General features: G+C 35.4%; 1 long non-coding RNA gene across 1 annotated transcript; it reads right to left on the bottom strand.

Moving 5' to 3' along the window:
- Positions 1–7611: 7611 nt before the first annotated feature.
- LOC122036545 lies at positions 7612–20280 on the bottom strand. Its single transcript, XR_006127405.1, has 3 exons — positions 20206–20280; positions 13481–13581; positions 7612–7798 (listed from the first exon to the last, which is right to left on the bottom strand). It is a non-coding gene; the product is annotated as an uncharacterized LOC122036545 (long non-coding RNA).
- Positions 20281–22048: the final 1768 nt, after the last annotated feature.

Genomic DNA, 22048 nt, shown 5'->3' on the forward strand with positions numbered 1-22048 from the left:
GGTTACTTCTAATGATGTCCAAGTGGCTCACCAAGCTTAGAAGTTTATCCGAAGAATGTCTATTTATTGAGACCAAAGCTAAACCTGAATCTAACACAAGTTAAACCAAACTCTATAATTAAATCTAATTCATCTCACAAAATTATAGGATTCCCTGATTGAAAACTTAGATCGGGTGAGATGACTAAGGATCAAAACTAAATTTCGAATTAAATTAATTAAATTAAGTTAATTAAATTAAATTTCGAATTAAATTAATTAATTTTCGAATTAAATTAATTAAATTAAATTTTGAATTAAGTTAATTAAATGAATTAAATTAAATTTCAAATTAAATTAATTAAATTTCGAATTAAATTAATTAAATTAAATTTTGAATTAAATTAATTAAATTAAACATTGAATTAAATAATTAAAATGAACTACGATTAATTTATGTTAAATTTTAAATTAACTTTAAAAATTTTTTTTAAATTAAATTTTAAAATTATTTTAAATATTAAATTAACTTTAAAAATCATTTTGAAAATTAAATAAATTTTAAACATTATTTTAAATATTAAATTAACTCTAAAAATCATTTTAAAAATTAAATTAACTTTAAAAATTATTTTAACATTAAAAATTATTTTAAATATCAAATTAACTTTAAAACTATTTTAAAATTAAATAAATTTTAAAAATTATTTTAAATATTAAATTAACTTTAAAAATCATTTTAAAAATTAAATTAACTTTAAAAATTATTTTAAAATTAAATTAATTTAAAAATTATTTTAAAATTAAATTAACTTTAAAATTATTTTAAAAATTAAATTAACTTTAAAAATTATTTTAAATATTAAATTAACTTTAAAAATTATTAAATTAACTTTAAAAATATTAAATTAACTTTAAAATTATTTTAAAATTAAATTAACTTTAAAAATTATTTTAAATATTAAATTAACTTTAAAAATCATTTTAAAAATTAATTTAACTTTAAAAATTACTTTAATTAAATTAACTTTAAAATTATTTTAAAATTAAATTAACTTTAAAAATTATTTTTGAAAATTAAATTAACTTTAAAAATTATTAGATTAACTTTAAAAATTATTTTAAAATTAAATTAACATTAAAAATTATTTTAAAATTAAATTAACATTAAAAATTATTTTTAAATTAAATTAACTTTAAAAATTATTTTAAAAATTAATTTAAATTAAAAATTTAACTTTAAACATTTTATTCTAAACTTAAAAATTATTTTAAAATTATTCTTCAAAACTATTTTAAAAACTCTTTTAAAAATTGTTTTAAAAAATTCTTTTAAAAAATTAAAAATTCTTTTAAAGACTTTTTAAACAATTACTTTAAAACTATTTTAAAAATATTTTAAAAACTATTTTTTAAAACTATTTTAAAAATTCTTTTAAAAATTATTTTAATTATTTCAAAATTATTATTTTTTTAAAAAATACTTTTAAAAATTCTTTCAAAACTTTTAAAAAATAAATTTTAAATTATTATGTTAATACTAAGCACTTAAAACTTAAATTTAAAACCTAAATTTAAGACTTAATATAACTTAGAATTAAAACTTTAAATTCATACCTAAGATGAAACTTAAAACTAAAAACTTTGACTTTAAACTTAATCAAGTAATTAATAAGTAAATAACTAATTCTTTAAATCTAACCTTATTTGAGAACTAAGCTTGATTTGATTAGAACCTAAGTTTAACCTTATTAAAAATATTAAAATTACTCTAAGTCATTTTTTTAATCAACCTTTAAAATATTAATTATTTTTATTAAAACATAATTAAAGTTTGACTTAAATTGAACCTTACTTAACCTTGTTTAATAACGAGTTTAACTTCAAATTACCACCAACTTTAAACTAAGTTAATCCAACTTAAAAGGAAGTAAATGAAAAGTTAAATTATAACTAACACCTTCATCAATTAATACAAAATTTAGATTATAGCAAAATTTAATCAATAAATTATTAATATTGATCAATTATTGAATTAATAACAACTTATCTTACTTAACATTACACTAAAGGTTAATTTATTTCAACTGAATCTAACATTAATTACGGTTAGTCAAATTTAAATGAACAATTTTATAAAGATAATTATACAATCGCCTAAAACACTTAGGTACGAAAATATGTTACGGTTGTAAAATTTTATATTAAGGGGGAGTAATAAATAAGGAGGATTAATAAATTAAAGGAGTATCAAATTCAGGGGGAGGTTTATTTGTTAATTATCTCCTTAAGTGTTATTTTTTAATCTTCTCTTTAAAATCTCTCTAGAAAATTCTACCTCATTTAAAAAAAAAAATTCTAGTTTGAATATTTTTAGCAAATATTTTCAACATTTTATGTTAGGTTCAGGGGGAGGAATTAATTAAAATTTTCCCTTTATTTTAAAATTTGTGTTTAAAAAATGTTTTCTTAAAATTTTTTTAAACCTATTTTTGAAAACTAACTCTTATAAAACTAAGCTGTTTTAAAAAAAATTGGGTTTTACTTTTTTATTGAAAATTGATTTTGAAAATTAGATTTAACTTAGTTTTGAAAATTGAATTTAAAAATCTAGTTCTTAAAATTTGATTTTACTTAATTTTGACAATTTGATTTGAAAGTTAAATTTTACAAAAATTAGTTTTAAAAATTGCTTTGTTATTGAAAATTATGGAAATTAGATTTTTTAAAACTTAAGTTTACAAACTAAGCTTCTCAAAATCATTTTCCTTAATTTTGAAAATTTAAAAATTGAATCTTTTACAAACTTAATGTTGAAAATTTCAATCAGTTTTGAAAAATAGATTTGTTTTCAAACTTAGTTTTGGAATCTTGATTTTCAAACTTGTTTGACTTTGAAAACAAGTTTTCAAAAGTTTAAACTCCCCCAAGTTAACTTGACATCTTTTCTTACAATTTCTTACTTTATGTTTACTTGACATTTATTCTTTTGATGAATGACAAAGGGGGAGGGTTAGGTGGTTAAGTTAGCTAAACCAATTTGAAAATACAAACTAACTTTAAAACCACATAAATGCATGTTGTTACTTGCATATGTTTTCACTAACTTAACCAGGTTGTCATTCCATCAAAAAGGGGGAGATTGTTGGTGCGGTTAGCACTAACGATTTAACCTAGGTTTTGATGAATGACAAATCAGGTTAAGTTAGTTTGTTGTTGTCTGACACTTTGATCAAGTGTGCAGGAGAAGCCCAGACAGGTCGACGGGCTGACCGGATGTCTAGCACGAAGCCCAGCTAGGTCAACGGGCTGACCGGATAGCTGGCGAGAAGTCCAAGCGGGTCGACAGGCTGACTAGACGCTTGGCGAGAAGTCCAGCTAGGTTGATGGGCTTACCGGATAGCTGGCGAGAAGTTCAGACGGGTCGAAGGGCTGACCGGACGTCTGGCAGGGTAAGTCATTGGAAGGTAATGACTGTGAGGACGCGTTCCCGGGAAGGGAACATTAGGCGTCGATCCGGCTTAGATCCATTTCGGATATCTAAGTCGAGATCGTGACTAGATTCCGGTCTCGGAAAGACGGAATCTAAATCATACTTTTTCATGTCAAACTCATAAACTGTGCTAACACTTTGTTTTGCAGGAAATTTATTATACTTGCCTCAGACTAACCTTGTCTTGCAAGAGAAGGACTTGTTCTGGAGAAAGGTGGTCCGGGCGCCCGGGAGGCAAGTTTTATCCCGATTGCGCGTCGCCACGTGAAGCTCACTGGTTGGACCTGCCACGTCTCACCAGGGCGCCTGGAAGGGATCCGGGGTGCCCTGAGCTTCATATAAAAGAAGGGGCAAGGGTAGAGCTTCAATATCAACTTAGAATCCAAGATTTGCTGCTCTGTGCTCTTGCGACGCCACGAAAAGCTCTCCGACTCAGTGCTGGTTTTGTTTTAATTCTATTGTTTCTTATCTGTCAATTCTTGTACTTAACTCTGTAATATTCGAATTGATAGTGATTGCCCAACGAAAGTACTCACGGAGTACGGGCCTTCGAGTAGGAGTCGTCACAGGCTCCAAACGAAGTAAAAACACCGTGTTCATTTGTCTAAGTTTTTATTCCGCTGCGCTTAACTCTTATTAACGCTATTTTTCGAATCGATATTCACCCCCCTCTATCGACGTTTCACGATCCAACAGATGTGACCCAGAAAGGATACCTGATCGAGCCAGAATTCACATTTCGTGAACTTGGCGTACAACTGGTTTTGCTGGAGAGTCTGCAATACTATTCTCAGGTGCTCTGCATGTTCTTCCTGAGTTCTGGAATAGATAAGAATGTCGTCGATGAATACGATAACAAACTTATCTAAATATTCTCTAAATACTCTGTTCATGAGGTCCATGAAAGTAGCTGGAGCATTCGTCGCGCCAAAGGGCATGACTACGAACTCATAATGTCCGTATCTGGTCCTGAAAGTTGTCTTGGGTATATCACCTTCTTTAACTTTCACCTGGTGATATCCCGATCTGAGGTCTATTTTAGAGAACACTGCTGCTCCCTTTAACTGATCAAACAGGTCATCTATCCTGGGAAGAGGATACCTGTTCTTAATCGTGACTTGGTTTAGTGCCTGGTAGTCTATACACAGGCGTATACTCCCGTCCTTCTTCTTCACGAACAATACACACACTCCCCATGGTGAGTGATTAGGGCGTATGAAGCCCTTGTCAAGCTGCTCCTGTAGTTGCGCCTGAAGTTCCTTTAGTTTTACTGGAGCCATGCGGTAGTTGCGCCTGAAGTTCCTTTAGTTTTACTGGAGCCATGCGGTAGGGTTCTTTGGAGATGGGATTCGTACCGGGGACGAATTCTATCTCAAATTCAATCTCCCTGTTTGGTGCTAGGCCTGGTAACTCCTCAGGGAAGACTGTTGGGTAGTCACCTACAACTCGGACCTCTTCTAGCTTATGGTCCTTGTCCTGATTGGCACCGACTACATGTGCTAAGAACCCCATACATCTTGAATCCAATAGTTTCTGTGCTTTCAAAGCTGAGAGAAACTTCTTAGCCTTTCTCTTTGGTTCTCCGATATACCCAAACTGTACTTCTGCTTCAGGTTGGAATACAACTTTCTGTTTACGACACTCTATGGAGGCACCGTACTTGATTAGAAAATCCATTCCCAAGATGACATCGTAGTCAGTCATACCTAGCACTATCAGATCACCAAAAAGCTCTCTGTCTGCTATAATGACTGGCACTGCTCGAAGCCAGTGCGTGGATGCCATGATTTCTCCTGAAGGTAGTGTTGTCAGAAATTGACCACTGAGTATCTCTGGAGGTATTGCCAACTTTTCATCAAATGCCCTGGATATATAAGAATGGGTTGCTCCAGTATCGAATAAGACAGTTGCACTTTGCTGTAAAATACTAATCTGACCTGTAACAACTGTCGATGCATTCGCTACGTCTTCTCTGGTGAGTGAGTAGATCCTTGCGTTCGTTGTGGCTGAGGGGGCTTCTAATCTGCCCTGGCTAATGTGTGGACCATCTAGAGAAGCCTGCATATGGTGTAAATGTGCTGGCTTGTCTCCGCATGAATCTGCTATGGTGCGGGAAAGCTGGTTGTGTTTGGGCATTGCTTGGCCATATGCCCTTCCGACCACATTCAAAGCATCCTCACGTGCCCTTACGACAAACTCCGGTGGAATTTCCCACAAGTAGAGCACTTAGGATAACTAGGTTGTTTACTAGCTGGTCCCCCTTTTGGGTAACTCCCTGGCTTTCGTTTGTTACTGGAGTTCCCTTTCCAGAAGAGTGTGGCCCTGGTGTTTCGAGTACCGAGCCTCCTTGGCCCTTAGATTCTGAGAGGGCTTGCTTCTGCTATTTGATGCTGTTCTGGTAATGCTCGGTGGTCAGAGCACTACTTACCAGTTCTTCTGTGGTTTGTGGCCTATGAACGCCACTGGCCACGTTCATTTCTATTTCCGGCCTTAGCATTTTGAGCATCAACCGGACTTGTTCTCTTTCAGTACTGACTAGTTCAGGGCATAGACGAGCCAGTCTGTTGAATTTCTTCACGACCTCCTCAACTGAAAGGTTGCCCTGACGAAATTCCGTAAACTCGTCGTAGTGGCGGTTTGTGACCCGCATGTGAAAGAACTCCCCAAAGAATTCTCTCTCAAAGTTGGCCCATGTAATCTGACTCACAGAGCGCTTCACTTTAATCCCCTCCCACCACATACGTGCATCTCCTGCCAGGCAGAAGGAGGTGCATTTCACCTTTTTATACTCTAGCCAGTCCAGAAGCTCCATCATATTCTCCAGTGTTTTGAACCAGGCTTGGGCTTCGCATGGTTCACTGGTGCATGAGAAGTTCTCTGGCTTGATTTTCTGCCACTGGATCAGATAGGCTTTTCTCCTTGCCCCCGCTGCTGGGGCTTTTAGTGCTGTAGGTTGGACAGGTGGAACCTCTATCACTACTGGGGTTGCTAAGTTAGGTTTTGGAGTGACAGTGGGAGTGTTCTGCTGATTAGTCCTTAGGGTGACTATCTCCTATTGCTGTTCAGCTAGTTGCTTCTATAACTGAGCCACTACCTCTGCAAGGTCTGGGGGAGGCACTGAGCTGCCTGCCTCATGCTGGCGCTCAGTAGCTGGTGTCTTTCTAGTTGGGCGTCCTCGTACCATTTTCTAAGGAAATAAAGGACATACATAAGTAATACAATCATAGGTACATAACTACTATTATCATGTTAGATATTGTCATATATAAACATGCTTTAGTTATCTATAAACATAAAAGAAAGAAACATAGTTAAAGTGAGAGATATTCTTACTTGGAAGCTGCAGGTTCAATGCTGATGTGTGTGTGGAGGAAGTATGGAACTTACTCTGATACCACTCTATAACACCCTACCTTCTACTGACTAGACTGTAAGCCCGGGGGTTACATTATGCTAAACTATTCTTGGGCTATCACTGAATATTACGGTGTAGAAAAGATGAACTAATCAAAACTCTCTGCTATTTGCTATAAAGTCTGAAAGTTATATTCAGACTACACTTCTGAAGTTGTACATATGCTAAGAAGGAAACCTAACCTTTTACTACTTGATCAAAACTGAAATCAGACACTTCTAGTTGAACTCAGGCTTTCCAATCGATCGGCTGATCGATTGGAGTGGTTTGATCGATCCACTGGTCGATCCAACGTGCTACTGTGCACGGAAGTCCCGTCTGGATCGATTGGCTGATCGATCCAGAGATCGATTCAGAAGCTCTCTGTTCGCAAGGTTTAAATTCTTGATCGATCGACTGATCGATCCATGGCCGATCGATCAGCTGATCGACTCATCAGCTCTCTGTACGCGGAAGTCGCGTTTCAATCGATTGGCTGATCGATTAAGGGCTCCTCAATCGATCAGCGGATCAATTCCATAGTGTTCTGTACATAGGGACTTCTTCCAATTGATCGACTGATCGATTGAGGATTGCTCAATTGATCGGCTGATCGATTAGGTTTCTGATTTTTGTAGAATTTGCACCCAACCTCTTACAGGACTTCCAGAAATCAACAAAAACTACTACACTACCACTAGGCATGTCATTACTCATGGTTAGCTATCTAATATTCAACAACAAGTAATCTAAGCATAACTTTTATAATTCAAGACGCTTAAACATCTAAATGTGCGGAAAGTAACACCATAAGAAATAATAAGTCTTTAGACTTGCTAGCCTCCAAGGGTCTTTATTCCAAGTTCCTTCTCACACACATCTGGTTGCATTGCCCTCCAGCCTCTGCTATTCCATCTTCCCTTTACCTTTATCTGCAGCATAAGGAAAAAAGGAAACTATAAGCTTGGGAGCTAAGTAAGAAACCATCTACCTCACAAAAACATGCATTCAATGAAATCATGCTTTCAAAAGATGCTATTTGAAGAACATGCTGTTGATCATGCTGTAAGTGTCAAACATAGCATATCGACAATTAAGTCATGCTAACAATTATTGAACAAGGAAAACTAATCTTTGTATCAACAAGCTAACTAAATCGATACATAAGCTAAGCTATTTGTTATAACATTAAGTAAACTAAACTAGAGCCAAGTTGTATTCACATATCTGGTTTGTGAAGTTTGAAAACTATTTTCATAATAGATAAAAATACTAATCATGCTGCTGATGGGCCCGACAACTGTACTTGTTATGTGCGCATCCCTAACTAGGCCCGAGATAGCAAGTCCTGAATCTAGTAGGGTTACTAGGTTATCTAAACCTAGGGACGACTATGGGAGCCCAACCCAAGGACAACTGAAAGTCCAGTACAGTGTCAATTATAAAAGTAAAATACTGTTTATAAACTGATTTATCTTATCTTGCCTTTTACTAGGTTATCTGAACCTAGAGGGGACTATGGGAGCCCACCCATTGAATCGTAGTCCCATATCAACTGAGGCAAGGTTTAGCATGCTATTTAAATACATCTATGGCATTTAACTAAGCTATTAGAATGCCTACTGTGGCATTTAACTGTACTAGTAATTCTATCGAACACTTGGTGTGCTCTAAATCTCCTTAACTGAATAATCATGCATAAGGCTGAACTAAAAGAATAAAAAATGCACGATTAACTACTTATACTGCAGGTGAGGGGTTACTTACTTCCTGCGCTAAATTTTCTTACAATCCGATCGCTAGGTTTCCGGAAAAGAGATCTTTTCGACGATCCTCTTACGCCTATGCTTTCTTCTCGCGGAGGAGCACCTCATATCGGAGACGTCGCCGGGAGGTGCTCCTACGACCTTTGGGATGGAACCCTAGGCTTCTTGGGCTTTGTGCGCCTAGAGAGTGTGGGAGAGGGAGAGGGGTCGCGGTGAGGGCGAGGGAAAAGAGTTGCCGATCAAAATAATAACTCCCACTAAAATTCCTATTTATATTAAGTGGTTAATGCGCCCAACTAAATCTTAAATATAATTTCTCTCCTCTTCTTTCAGACACCCTACTGGGGCCCCTTGGTTACTAGAGTCATCTATAAGTCGTAGGGTCTAGTAGGCCTCGGGTTTAATTCCCGCTTAGGCTGTTTTATGTTTTATTTAATTTGGCTACTTCTGCTACTCCAAAAAATCTATAAAAATTCTAAAATTCTAGAAAAATAATAGAATATTTTAAAATTAATTTGAGAATTTTCGGTGTTACAAAGATAGCTCTAAGCAAGAAAGTTTCTTGTCGATATGCATCATAAGATTCAACACCTATATCCCATAAGTATTTTAAGTTATCAATTAGAGGTGTTAAGTAAACATCAATATCTTTTCCTAGCTATTTGGGATGGGAAATCAACAATGTGAGCATCATAAATTTTCTCTTCATACACAATCATGGAGGATGACTGTAAGTGATCATTCAAACTGGCCAACAACTATATGAAAGATTCATCAAACCATGGAATCATCCCGTCACCGATATAGACAATCTAAGATTTCTTGCCTCAATAGTAAATCGACTACTTGCGATCAACTAATTTCTAAGATAGTGCATCATTTGGATGACATAAGTATCCATCACGAAGTCTTTTATCAATATGCCAATTCAACTCCTTGGATATTTCTTTATTCTGAAATATTCTTTAAAATCTTGGAATAGGGGGGAAGTACCATAGAACTTTTATAGGAACTCCTTCATTTATAGTATTTGTTTGGTCCAACTTCCACCTTGGCATCCCGTAAGTAGGGAAATTGGTAAAATCCTCATAATCCTTCTAATATATGCTACAATCATTAGGGCAAGCATACATTTTCATGTAATCCATCCCTAATGCACATAATCTTTCTTTGCTTCATACAAATATAAAGGTAATTCATTGTCATTTGGAAGTATTTTCCTAGCAAACTGAGTAGGCCATGAAACTTTTATCACTCAAACTATATTTGGGCTTCTAGTTGAATAATTTCACAACTACATAACCTTGATATAAAAGTTTCTAGACATCTTCAAGTAGCTTATTGAATTGGATTGAATTCTCAACATAACTATCATATGGGCATGTACCATATCTATTGGTTCCTTAATAATATATTTTTGTTCATTTGACCTTACTTGATCACCGTCATTCTTTGAGTTCCCTATCATAGATCATTCACCATGTCATATCCATGTATGATATGTCAAATCTATACCATTACAATACATATGTGCCCTTATAGTTTATATATTTTTCTTTTTAGATTACCACATTTAGCACATGGGCGAGGTATTGCATTCGAATCATTAATATTTTTCATTGCAAATTACAAGAAAGAGTCTATCCTTTGATATCCATTCATTGACATCCATTTTTGTTACAACTAATCAACCAACAATGAGCTAACACCTTCAAAATAGTTATAAATAATATAACAAAATATTAACACAAACACAATTCTAAAATAATAACAAAAAAAGTCAAACAATTAAGTAAAATTGCATGTAGCAATATGATTAACCGTATGTAGCAATATGATCAAAACAATTAATCAAGATAATTTCAAGATTCTAGAATCAGAAAAATGTAACAATTGATATTATAAAACAAAGCACATAGCAACTAACTAAATTTTATAAAAATCAAGCCAAATCAACATCATTAGAAGTAAGATAGATTTAACTATAATTGTAATAATAGTAATTGGATAAAAAGATTCATTTATAGGTTATTTTGCTTTTATCCAAATATTTCTATTACAATTATCCAACAGTCATTGCGCTAAAATCAACATTCTTAACCCTCATTCTTCAAAAAGCCCTCATTTACAAAAGCCCTCATTTACAAGTAGAATATCCTTAACGACCATCATTCTTCAAAAGCCCTCATTTACAAGTAGAATATTAAGTGCTATGTTAGGTTATGTTCTATAACCACCATGTCTTTGTAAGTAGCCCGAATTAGTTTTAATGTGGTCAACCAAGTCAAGTTAGGTCACGTTATATTTTGATACTTGTGTCTAAGTGTGAAAAAACTTAGGAACACAAGAATTCAAGCAGAAGACTTAGTTGATGAGAAGGATGATATGGAAAGTGAGTCGACAGGCTCAGTGCATCTGAGGGATGAAAAGCTGCTGAAGAGTACACCAGTAGAGTGAGAAGGATGCGTGGGGTGCTTATGAGGGATAAGAAGCTAGATCAGAAGACTACTCAAGGAGAAGACTGGAGTTGGGTTCGAGTGAGCTCAACTTTGGATGATCGGAGAATTACCTAAGTGATCGAACAAGCAGCACTCTGGGCACTCAGACCGGTCGAGGCACCCCGGCAAGGATAAAGTTTTATCATTGGACCGTTGCATAGCTGTTGTGAGAAGATAAAATGCACAATAGGGGGCACCTAAACTAGGTCCAGGCACCTAGAGATGTCACGTTAGCAAACGACTATTTTTGCCCAATGGACTATAAATAGAGCCCTGTCCTAGGAGTTAAAAACAACACACTTTCTTTAACTTATGTAATCTTCATTTTTAATTGTTCATGATTTCAACGCTATAAGAGGTTTCTCCGCCTCCAAGAAAGGAGACTTTTAGTGAGCTCAATTCTTTCTTGGATTAGCAACCACCCAGGTTGTAAATCCAGTAAATTCCTTATATCCCTTGCTTCCTTTTTATACTTTTATTACTTGTTTAACTAATGTGTGTTCATTGCTAAGTTGAAAAGTAATAGATGTTGGTGTGGGAAGCATCCGACGATCGAACCTGAGTTTTGATAATGGCAAAGGATTTAAAGTTAAGGTATGTGGTGATCTAACAGTCTGAATGAGATTGCAAGAAAGACCTAAGTGTACTTAGGCAAAAACCCTAACTATGGTTAGGTAAGGTGAAAATCCTAAGGGTGGTAACCCTAGGTCATAGGGGTGGTAACCCTATGCAGAAAGTCTTGGTGGGTCGAGTGCTTCAGCAAAAGTCCAAGGGGGTAACCCTAGGTGGAAAGTCCCGTGTCGCGAACCGGGTGAAAGACTGGACCACCGGAAGCGGAAGTCCAGCAGAAAGTTCGGAAGCATTGAGCACCGAGCAAAAGTCCAGTCGATCTGGAGGATCGCACTGGCAACAAGTAAATCTCCTAAGTGGAGTAGGTGAGGACACGTTCCCCGTAGAGGGAACAGTAGGCGTCGGGTCGACCTAGGGTTTTCGGTCGAAAATCTGAAGTCAGACCCGGACAGTCCGGAGACTGTCATCATATTCTATTATCATATCTATATTGTTTTGTGCTAACTTTGTTTTGCAGGGTATGTGTTTGAGACTAACACTTTTTGCAGGACCAAAGGAGCACAACTTAGCCTCGGATGAATAGTGTCCGAGGCGCCTCCATAGGGCTTGGAGGCGCCTCAGATGCAAAGTTGAGCTGTCCACGAAGCAAGCTTGGAGGCGCCTTGAAGGAAGCTCAAGGCGCCTTGGACTGGTGGATGAAGGCGCCTTGGAGAGCACAGAAGGCGCCTTGAAGGGATAAGTCACGACCAGTTCAGGCTTGATCCACGCAGGCGACTCGGCTAGTTTAAGGTGCCTTGGATGGGCTTTAGGGCGCCTTGAGCACTGTTTAAAAGGGGGTTTCGAGCAGCACCTTCGATCAACGAATTCCAAGCAACCTTTCTTCAATGTGCTATCAACGAGATGACCCAGAAGTGTTGCGACTACTTCCCGACGACTCGGAGCTCCAAATTTGATATTTCCTAAGTGTCGTTGGTATTTTTAATTACTATTTTAAATTGTATTTAGCTTGTAATAATTTCGTGCTTATAGTTGTTGCCCACGGAAAGCGATCAAGGATTGCGGGCCTTCGAGTACGAGTCGCCACAGGCTCCGAACGAAGTAAATCCCTTGCGTTTTTCTGTGTGCTCTTTTATTTTTCCGCTGCGTTTATTCACTCGATTGTTTTTACGATTCCGAAATGAACGAAATAGCCACGAGCACTATTCACCCCCTCCTCTAGCACTTCTCGATCCAACAATAGAAGTTTTAAATTCTAACTTACAGGCAATTCACCTTTTTCTTGCTGGCCAAACTAGGACCAACAATTAGTATCAGAGCAAGACTCACTTTAGAAGGACTAAATGCCAGGTAAAATAAAAAAAGATGGCCCGATCTAGCATCTATCCATCAACATTCGAGGGGAAGTTCACGTTTTGAAAGAAACACATGAAGGTATTTTGCAAAAATAACTCCAATATTTTATTAACAATTAAATTTGGTTTTGAAGTGCCCAAAAGTAAAAATAGAAAATAATTTGAGGAACATTATTGGACTACCAAGCGACGGGAAGAATTTATGGAAAATGATAAGGTTGATTTCCATATTTTGAGTGTGCTACCTGCTCAAGAACTCGAAAGAATTGACACCTACAAATGTGCAAAATAACTTTGGAAAAAGTTCTTGGAACTCCATGAAGAATCAAAAAAAGAAGAATCAGACTCTTCTATGGGAACCACTTCATCATCAGATGAATCCGAGACTGAGGAAATCACTGACATAACATTAATAGCTGAATACTTACCTGAAGATGAAGTCACTTCTGAGAAGAGCATTAATGAAGGGGGAGCCTCTACCGATGAGTACAACATGGTAAGTCAGGTAAGTAAGCTTCCTCCAGATCAACTGCATGAGTATATTAAAATGTTCAGTAGATCTTTGTGGAAAACTAGATATACATATTTAAAATCAAAGAAAGATTATACATGTCTACTAGAAAGTTTTAAAAAATTAAAAATAGAAAATTTAACGTTAAAAGAACAAATAGAATTACTTAAAAAGAATGATGCATGTTAGAATTTTTTTGCCAATTTCAAATTTCAAAAATTATAGTGGACTTAATTGGTATATCAGGAATCATAGGGGCTAGATTAGAAAAGTAACATGAAAAAATATTCTAAATAATTATCTTGTTAATCCAATAGATAGGAATCTATATTGGGTTCTAAAATCATGTTTAGATTAATTTTTTTTTAATTTTCTATGAATTTTGTACTAAAAATTAATTAATATTAAAAATTCTTGAAATTTGAATTTTTAAAAATTTAAGTTTTATGCAAATATACATCCAATTTTACATACTCAAAAAACTTAGCAAGATTTTTCAAGATTAAAATTTATTTTTAATATTTATTCTAGCAAAATAATACATGTTTTTACATAAAATGAATTAATTATGTTAAAATAAATTTATGTTTTTTATGAAAATCTTTATCCTAATCCGAATATTTTTGGTTAACGTTGATAAAATTTTTAGAATTTTTCAATGTTTTAGAATAATTTTAAAGTTTTTGACAGATCTGGCCTTTAATTTTGAAAAATTATGAAAATTGAAAAATAATTCTTAAAAAAAAATGATATTGATCACTGTTTCAATCACCCTTAGTAAAATTTTCAGATTCTATTTTTTTTAATGTGATCAAAGGGGGAGATAAATGTAGGGGGTTAGAGGGGAGATAATTGCAAAATTCATGTTTAAATTATCAATTTATTTTTCAAATAAATTCTATGTTTATTTTACCCTAACTTTAACTTGGGTTAATGCACATCAAAAAGGGGGAGATTGTAAGTATCCGGAGTTGATTTTGATGTAATCAACCAAGTCAAGTTAGGTCATGTTGTATTTTGATCCTTGTGTCTAAGTGTGCAGAAACTTTGGAATATAAGAAGTCAAGTGAAAGATGTAGCAGACGGAAAGGATGACACGGAAAGCGAGTCAACAGACTTGGTGCATCCGAAGAACGAAAAGCTACGAAAGAGTACACCGATGGAGCGAGAAGGACACACGTGACACTTCAAAGGGATGAGAAGATGGAGCGGAAGATTACTCGAGGAGAAGGCCGAAGTTGAGTTCGGGTGAGCTCAACTCTGGATGGCTAGAGAATCACCCAAGCGACCGGAGCAAAAGTCGAACAAGTCAACATGAAGTTGACTTATCTAGGAGCCTGGACATGGTCCAAATGCTCGAACTCCAGCCACTCGGATAGGGTTTGAGTGCCAGGACCTCCCTGGCATAGTATGGGGGCCTCGACGAAGAGACATTGCTATGGATGATATTTGAGTCCACGACAGCAGCACTCCAGGTGCCCGAATCAGTCCAGGCGCCTGAGCAAGGATGAAGTTTTATCATCGAACCTTTGTGTAGCTGTTGCAAGCATATAAAGTGCATAGTTGGCGGTGCCCGGTCCATGTCCAGACACTTAGAGATGCCACATCAGCAAACGACTATTTTCTACCAGTCTTAGGAGTTGAAAACAACACACTTGCTTTAACTTATGAAATCTTTGTTTGTAATTGTTTGTGCTTTCAACCTTGTAACGGGCTTCTCCGCCTCCAAGAAAGGAAACTTTTAGTGAGCTCAATTCTTCCATAGATTAGCAACCACCCAAGTTTCAAACCAAGTTATTTCCTTATGTCCCTTACTTCCTTTTTATACTTTTATTACTTGTTTAACTAATGTGTGTTCATTGCTAAGATAAAAGGCAATAGAAGCTTTAAATTCTATCTTGCAGGCAGTTCACCCCCTCTTGTCGGTGAAACTCGAGGACCAACTTTTTATGAGCTATAATCTACTGTAACACCCACGATATGCTAAGCTATACCTAAGAGTATTTTCCTTAGGATAAAAGGAAAATAAAATAAAATAAAATAAAATAGGGAAATGGGAATGGAAACCAAAATGAAAGAAAAAGAAGGTGAGGTTGAGGTTTGAACCTTGAACCTCCCACTAATAATAGAATTAAATTTATGAATGATAACCACTAGGATAAGGAATAATAGATGGATAGAAAAGAAGAAAAATTCATGTTAAAGGTAAGAGAATAATTTAGTAAAGGAGCAAGAAAAGAACAAGTAGTCTTCTTCCTCTTTTTCATGGTTAAGAGAGGGAGCAAGAAAAAGGCAAATTTCCTTCCTTTCCCCCTCCTCCATTTCATGAGGGATGAATGAGGACATGGCTTCATTAAAGATAAACATGAGGATGGTAAATTTGCCTTAGAAAAATATTAGTGGAATATTGAACCAAAAAGAAATGAAAAGAAATAAAAATAGGGAGTGGTCAAGGATTGAACCTTGAACCTCTCATGATGTAAATAATAGGATTTAGGAGTAATGACCAGTTGGGATAGGAATAATATATTGATAGCAAAGGAAGGAAACTCATGATAAAGATGAGAGTAAAAGCTAGCCAAAAGAAAACAAGAAAAGAACAAGAGAAAGGCAACTTGCCTTCCTCCCTTTCTCTCCCTCTTCCTCTCTTCTTTTGCCGTGCCAATTAAGAGGGAATTAAGGGGATTCATTCCCCCTTATTTCACCATGAATGATGAGGATAAATAAACAAATAAAAATAAAAATAAAATAGAAAAAAGGGCTAAGGGAGAAGGAAAGCAAAAACTAAGTTTGCTACCTCTTCCCCCTTAACATAAAAGAGAATATGTAAAGGGAAAATTCTATTTTCTCTCATTTTTCTCATTCTCTCCTCTCCCTCACCGAAACCACAGTCCCCTCTCCTCCATCTTCAGCCCCAAGCCAAGGTTTTCTCCTAAGAAAACCTAAGATACAAGGAGGACTTAGCAAAGGAATCAAGGGAAAGGAACTAGAAGAAGAGGCTACTTCTTCTTCTTCATACCTTAGATCCACAAGCGAAAAAGGATGTAAGCTTCCCCTCACCTGTGGTACAAGGCTTTTATGTGCTTTTTGGATTTTATGAGGATTTTTAAAACCTAGAAACAAGTTTAAGAAAATTCGGCCAAGAAGAGCTTTCAAAATCTAGTGATGTTTAAAACTAGTCTTCATTTCATGATAGATTTTCTATGCTATGTAGAAGGGTTTTTCTTCATGTTTTTATACCTATATGATACTTGATCAGTGGGGTACTTAACCCTAGAATTTCGGCCAAAAATATTTTAAGGAGGCTAGGGAAATTATTGTTTTACCAAATTAGTACAAGATTCTCCCTATGAAATATTAAGGATCTTGTATTAGTTTTCTTGCTTAAAAGATATTTGAAACTAAAATAAAACCTCTTATATGTTTCGGCCAAGAAAGGGTTTAGGGTTAGAAAGACTTTTAAATTTAAATAACCATGCTCATGTGTTAGAATACAAAGATCTTAAAGGATTGGTATGCTTGAATATTGCTAGAATTCCATGAACTCCTTCTTAGGGTTTTTCGGCCATGATGAGATGGATAGCTTAGAAAAGCTTAAACAAAATTTTAATATGCTCAAGACCTCTGTACTATTTAGATATGAAAGTTGTTTAATGCCCTCATGCTTAATTAGGGTGTAGAAAAATTAGTTGCATGACATATAACATGTATGACCACAAGGGGTCCTAGCTTATTCATGAACCAATTTGTATATATGTTTTTTAGTAACTTTTGCCATGAAACTTACTTAGGTGTTTCATGCTTTAGGCTACTTAAGAACCTAGCTAAAGAATGGTAGGTTTCGGCCATGAGAAAAAAATAAAAGAAAAAGAGAAAAAGAAACCTAGAAAGCCTAAGACACAATTCATATGTATACTCATTATACTTGTCTTTATACATGCTATGAAACTTGTATAAATTCTCATGCTTTTAGGCTATTTGAAGCAAGTTTATATTCTGTGAGTTTTGTCCAAGTAGGGTTTAAAAGACCTAGAGGCCTTAGAAATGAAACCAAATGTGTTAAAAGTACTTCTTATGAAAATAGGATAATGTGTTGATTGTTTCACATGCTTGTATGATTTTTCCATGACCTAAATGAACCCTTGAATGTTTCAGTCATGAAGGTTTAGATGCCCTAGAAACCCTAGGACTTAAATTAAATATGCTCATATCACTCTACATGAAATATGATAGGTAGAAAGTCAAGGTTCAATTGCTATATGTTGTTTTGTGACCTAAAATGATGCTAGGGTATGTTTCGGCCATAACTATTGTATGATGCCTTGTATGAATTTATACAGAATGTTAGTCCAAGTTCACATGCTTGTATGCTTGTTTGTAGCCCTAATGAGAACTTGTTAAATTTCGGCCATGACATATGTTAAGGGTTTGAAGAACTTAGGAACTAATTCAAATGTGTCAAATGTGTTTACCTTGTTCCTTGGTAAAAATGTTATAAATATGATTTAAAGTCCTCCATGCTTTTATGTCATATGGAACCTTGTTTCACACCTTAAGGATTCGGCCATATGGAATTAGGGACTTGAGGAACTTAGAAACTAAGTTAATCATGTTTATAATGCTTCCTATGAAAATGTTATGATGATAATTTAGGTGCCACATGCTTGGATGTTGTGTTTAACCTAAATTGAGCTCTAAAGGGTTTCGGCCACAAGGGTTTAGGAAGCTTAAAACCAAGATAAATATGATACCATGTTTCCTATGATAGGATAATCACAAGATACACCCTTATGCTTAAAATGTATGCTTGTGATTTATGACTTATGATATGATATGCATGCTTTTATGATATGATATGCTTTATGTTAAAAATGTGCATGCTTTAAAATGTGATATGTGGTTAATATATGCATGCTTTGATGATATGTTAAGTGCTTAAAAATGTGCGTGCTTTAGAATGTGATATGTGGTTAATATATGCATGCTTTGATGATATGCTAAGTGTTTAAAAGAATGCATGCTTTATGTTATGATATGTGGTTAAAAATGCATGATTTGATGCTGTAATGTATGCCTAAGTGATGCATACTTTTATGAAGTGATGTATGCCTAAGTGATGCATACTTTTATGACATGATGTATGCCTAAGTGATGCATACTTTTATGATATGATGTGTGCCTAAGTGATGCATGCTTTTATGATACATGATATGTATGACATGTATTTTACTTTATATGTGAGTGACTTGTACCAAGGGTGGGCTCCATAAGCGCCCCGGGGACTAAGGACCTCGTTAGGGATGAGCTCCTAAGTGCCCCTAGGACTAAGGGCCTAGTATGTTTGCCTCGTAGGGTTCAAGACTTGCTACCTTGGACCTACAAGGTTGCGCGCAATATGTAAGTGGTACATAGCCGGGATCCCCCTTATGTTGAGATTATTTTTAAGTATATATGTAAAAGAAAATGGTTTTAAAGATCATGAGACATACACATGTTTTTCGGATACATGTTTTCCAAAATCATATTGCATACACCTTATGATTATGCTATGTTTCATGTTATGCTCTTGATTATGATATGCCATGATAAGGTATGATTATGTTATGTTCATGCTATACCTTATAGACATGTTTCGGCCATGGATTTGTTGATGCTTGATATATAAATTTCGGCCATGGATATGATGATGCCTTGATGTACATGTTTCGGCCATAGTATGATGCTTTGATATACATGTTTCGGCCATGCTTTGATATACCATGATACTTGTTTGTTATGCCATGTCTAGCTATGTTTTATGCAATGCACTATGTATATGTTTCGGCCATGGTGATGCTTGATATGCTATGACTAGTTGTGATTATATTATGATGCATGATATGTTTGAATAGAATGCTATGTTATGCCATGATTAGTTGAGATTATGACTTGTTGATGCATTCTTGATTATGTGCTGATTGTTGGTTTTAGTGAGTAGGAAAGGAACTTACTGAGCCATGAGTGCTCATAGCTTACTTTCCTTGTACCACAGATAATGGAAAATGCTGGATGAGTTAGAGGAGCAGCAGGAGGGGCAACGAAGATGTGTGTGGCAGTGGCTAGGCAACCAAATAAATAAGAACCTGCTTAAAGTTTCTTGAAAGAACTATGCATTGGTATTTTATGACTTGTGATACCTAAACATGTGTGGCTTGACATTATGGTTCCACTGGATTTGATGTTATGATTTTGATGCCATGTGATAGTATAGTTCAAAAGAAATTTAAAAGAAAAGTTTTATTAAAACTATGAAAATTATTTTAAGTCTTCCGCTGTTTTAAAAAGAAAAAAAAATTTATATGTAGAGTATCGTAGCCCCGTCCCTTAGGGTAGCAGGGAGGGCAGGCGTTACATAACTACCTATTCTCATAAGAATATATCAACTCTCTTGGCAATAAATAATTGCATTACTCTGTTCATCCAAAATAACCTAATTTGTTTGCATCACTACATGATGAACACTTAAATCAATATCATATTGAACCAACATATGAAGCTTTTACATCATTAATAATAATCTCTTCTCACTAACCCTATAGCATGATATTAGAAATCCCTATCTATGCACATCTTAAGAAACAAGAAGGGATAGTTTAGCTTTACCGGTCCTTGTAGTAGACACCACTTGATGGGAAAGACGTACGACTCACTACTCACACGAGAAGAGACATTTCCATCAATGGCAACTGTCTTGAACACCTCACAGTCATGGAAGAGTGGTGGAGGCTAGGTCACGAGCGACATGGAGGAGTGGCGGAGGAAGCTAGGTCGCAGGCTGCGTGGGTTTTTGGTGGAGTTTTGTTGGAGGGGAGGTTTTGGCAAAGGGGAAGTTTTCATGGCTGCTAGGTTTTGGAGGAGATAGAGGTTTTTGTGGAGGCTAGGTTTTGGCCAGAGATGGAGGTTTTTGCTTCGTGGAGGCTAGGTTTTGGTGGACAGATGTAGGTTTTCATGGGGGAGGTTTTCACGGAGCATAGGCTAAGTTTCGACAAAGGGTAGGTTTTAGTGGGCAAATGCAACGTAGGGGAGGTTTTCGCCTAACAGAGGCTAGGTTTTGGTGGATTGAGCTGGGGGAGGTTTTCGTGGAGGCTTGGTTTTGGCAGACAAATGGAGGTTTTTACGGGCAGAGAGGTTTTTGTGGAGGCTAAGTTTTAGTGGAGATAAAGGTTTTTGTAGACAACACTTGTTAAAAAATCATCTTTATAGACACTAAAAAAACATTTATAGACAATGCTTTTTAAAAAGTGTTGTTTTGACCCATAAAGTTAAATAATAGACAATGCTTATTTAAAAAAACATTGTCTTTAATATAGATAACTCTTTTCACTAAACACGTTGTGAAAAAAAAAGACAACACTCTTTTAAAAAAAATGTTGTCTTTTAAGTGTTGTGTAATCTCAATTTTCTTGTAATGGATAGAGCTGCAAGGATATTCTAGTTGTCTCAACATAGCTACACAAAGAAGGTGTTGGATAGGTTCAATATGAGTAATGTGAAGTCGTTGAGCACACATTATCATATTATTTCAAGATATCCAGTACACTGTTCCCAAGAACGGATAAAAAGATTCAAGACATGTCAAAGGTTCCTTTTGCTAGTGTAGGTAGCTGTCTGATATATGTCATAGTTTGTATACGACCATACTTGGCGCACATAGTTAGTTTGATGAGCAAGTTTCTCCCAAATCCTATTTGAATTTATTGGGATGCAGTGAAATAGATTTTTAGATATTCGAGGAATACAATTGATTATGACATTATGTTCAGTAGACAACTAGAAGATCCTTTAATTAATAGGTATGTGGATGGAGACTATGCAAGAAATTTAGATGGAAGGAGGTCTACTATAGAATACGTGGTCATTGTATCAGGAGTACCTATTTGTTGGAAGTCTATGATACAAGCTATTATTGCATTATCCACTACAGAGTCGAAGAATATGACAGTAGTTGAAATAGAGAAGGAATCTTTATGACTTACAAGATTGATCAGAGAACTAGGGTTCAACAAGGTGGATTCAAGTTGTTGTGTGATAGTTAGAGTGTTATCTATTTGGTGAAGAATAATGTGTATCATGTGAGGACCAAGAACATTGATGTGAAATTTTACAAGATTAGAGAGTTGATTGCTTCAGGGAAAATTAAACTCGAGAAGGATGGCATTACAGATAATGTTACAAATATGTTGACAAGTTAGTGACCATAGAGAAGTTTAAGCACTACTTGAACTTGATCCGTGTCTCTAGATACTAGAAGAATGGATCCTAAATGTTGGATCGATCACATGTGAGAGGGGAGTGAATCACGTGGTTTTCAAAACTATTCTGTTCGGATTTAAGAACTCAGAGTAAAGTGTGCAGTGAAAAATTAAAATGAAAACCACACTAGAAGACATGAGCGGTTTACTTGGTTCATAGCCTTTAGCGACTCCTACTCCAAGACCCAAGTCCC

The sequence above is a fragment of the Zingiber officinale genome, unplaced genomic scaffold (genome assembly GCF_018446385.1).
Source record: "Zingiber officinale cultivar Zhangliang unplaced genomic scaffold, Zo_v1.1 ctg173, whole genome shotgun sequence".
NCBI lineage: Eukaryota > Viridiplantae > Streptophyta > Magnoliopsida > Zingiberales > Zingiberaceae > Zingiber > Zingiber officinale.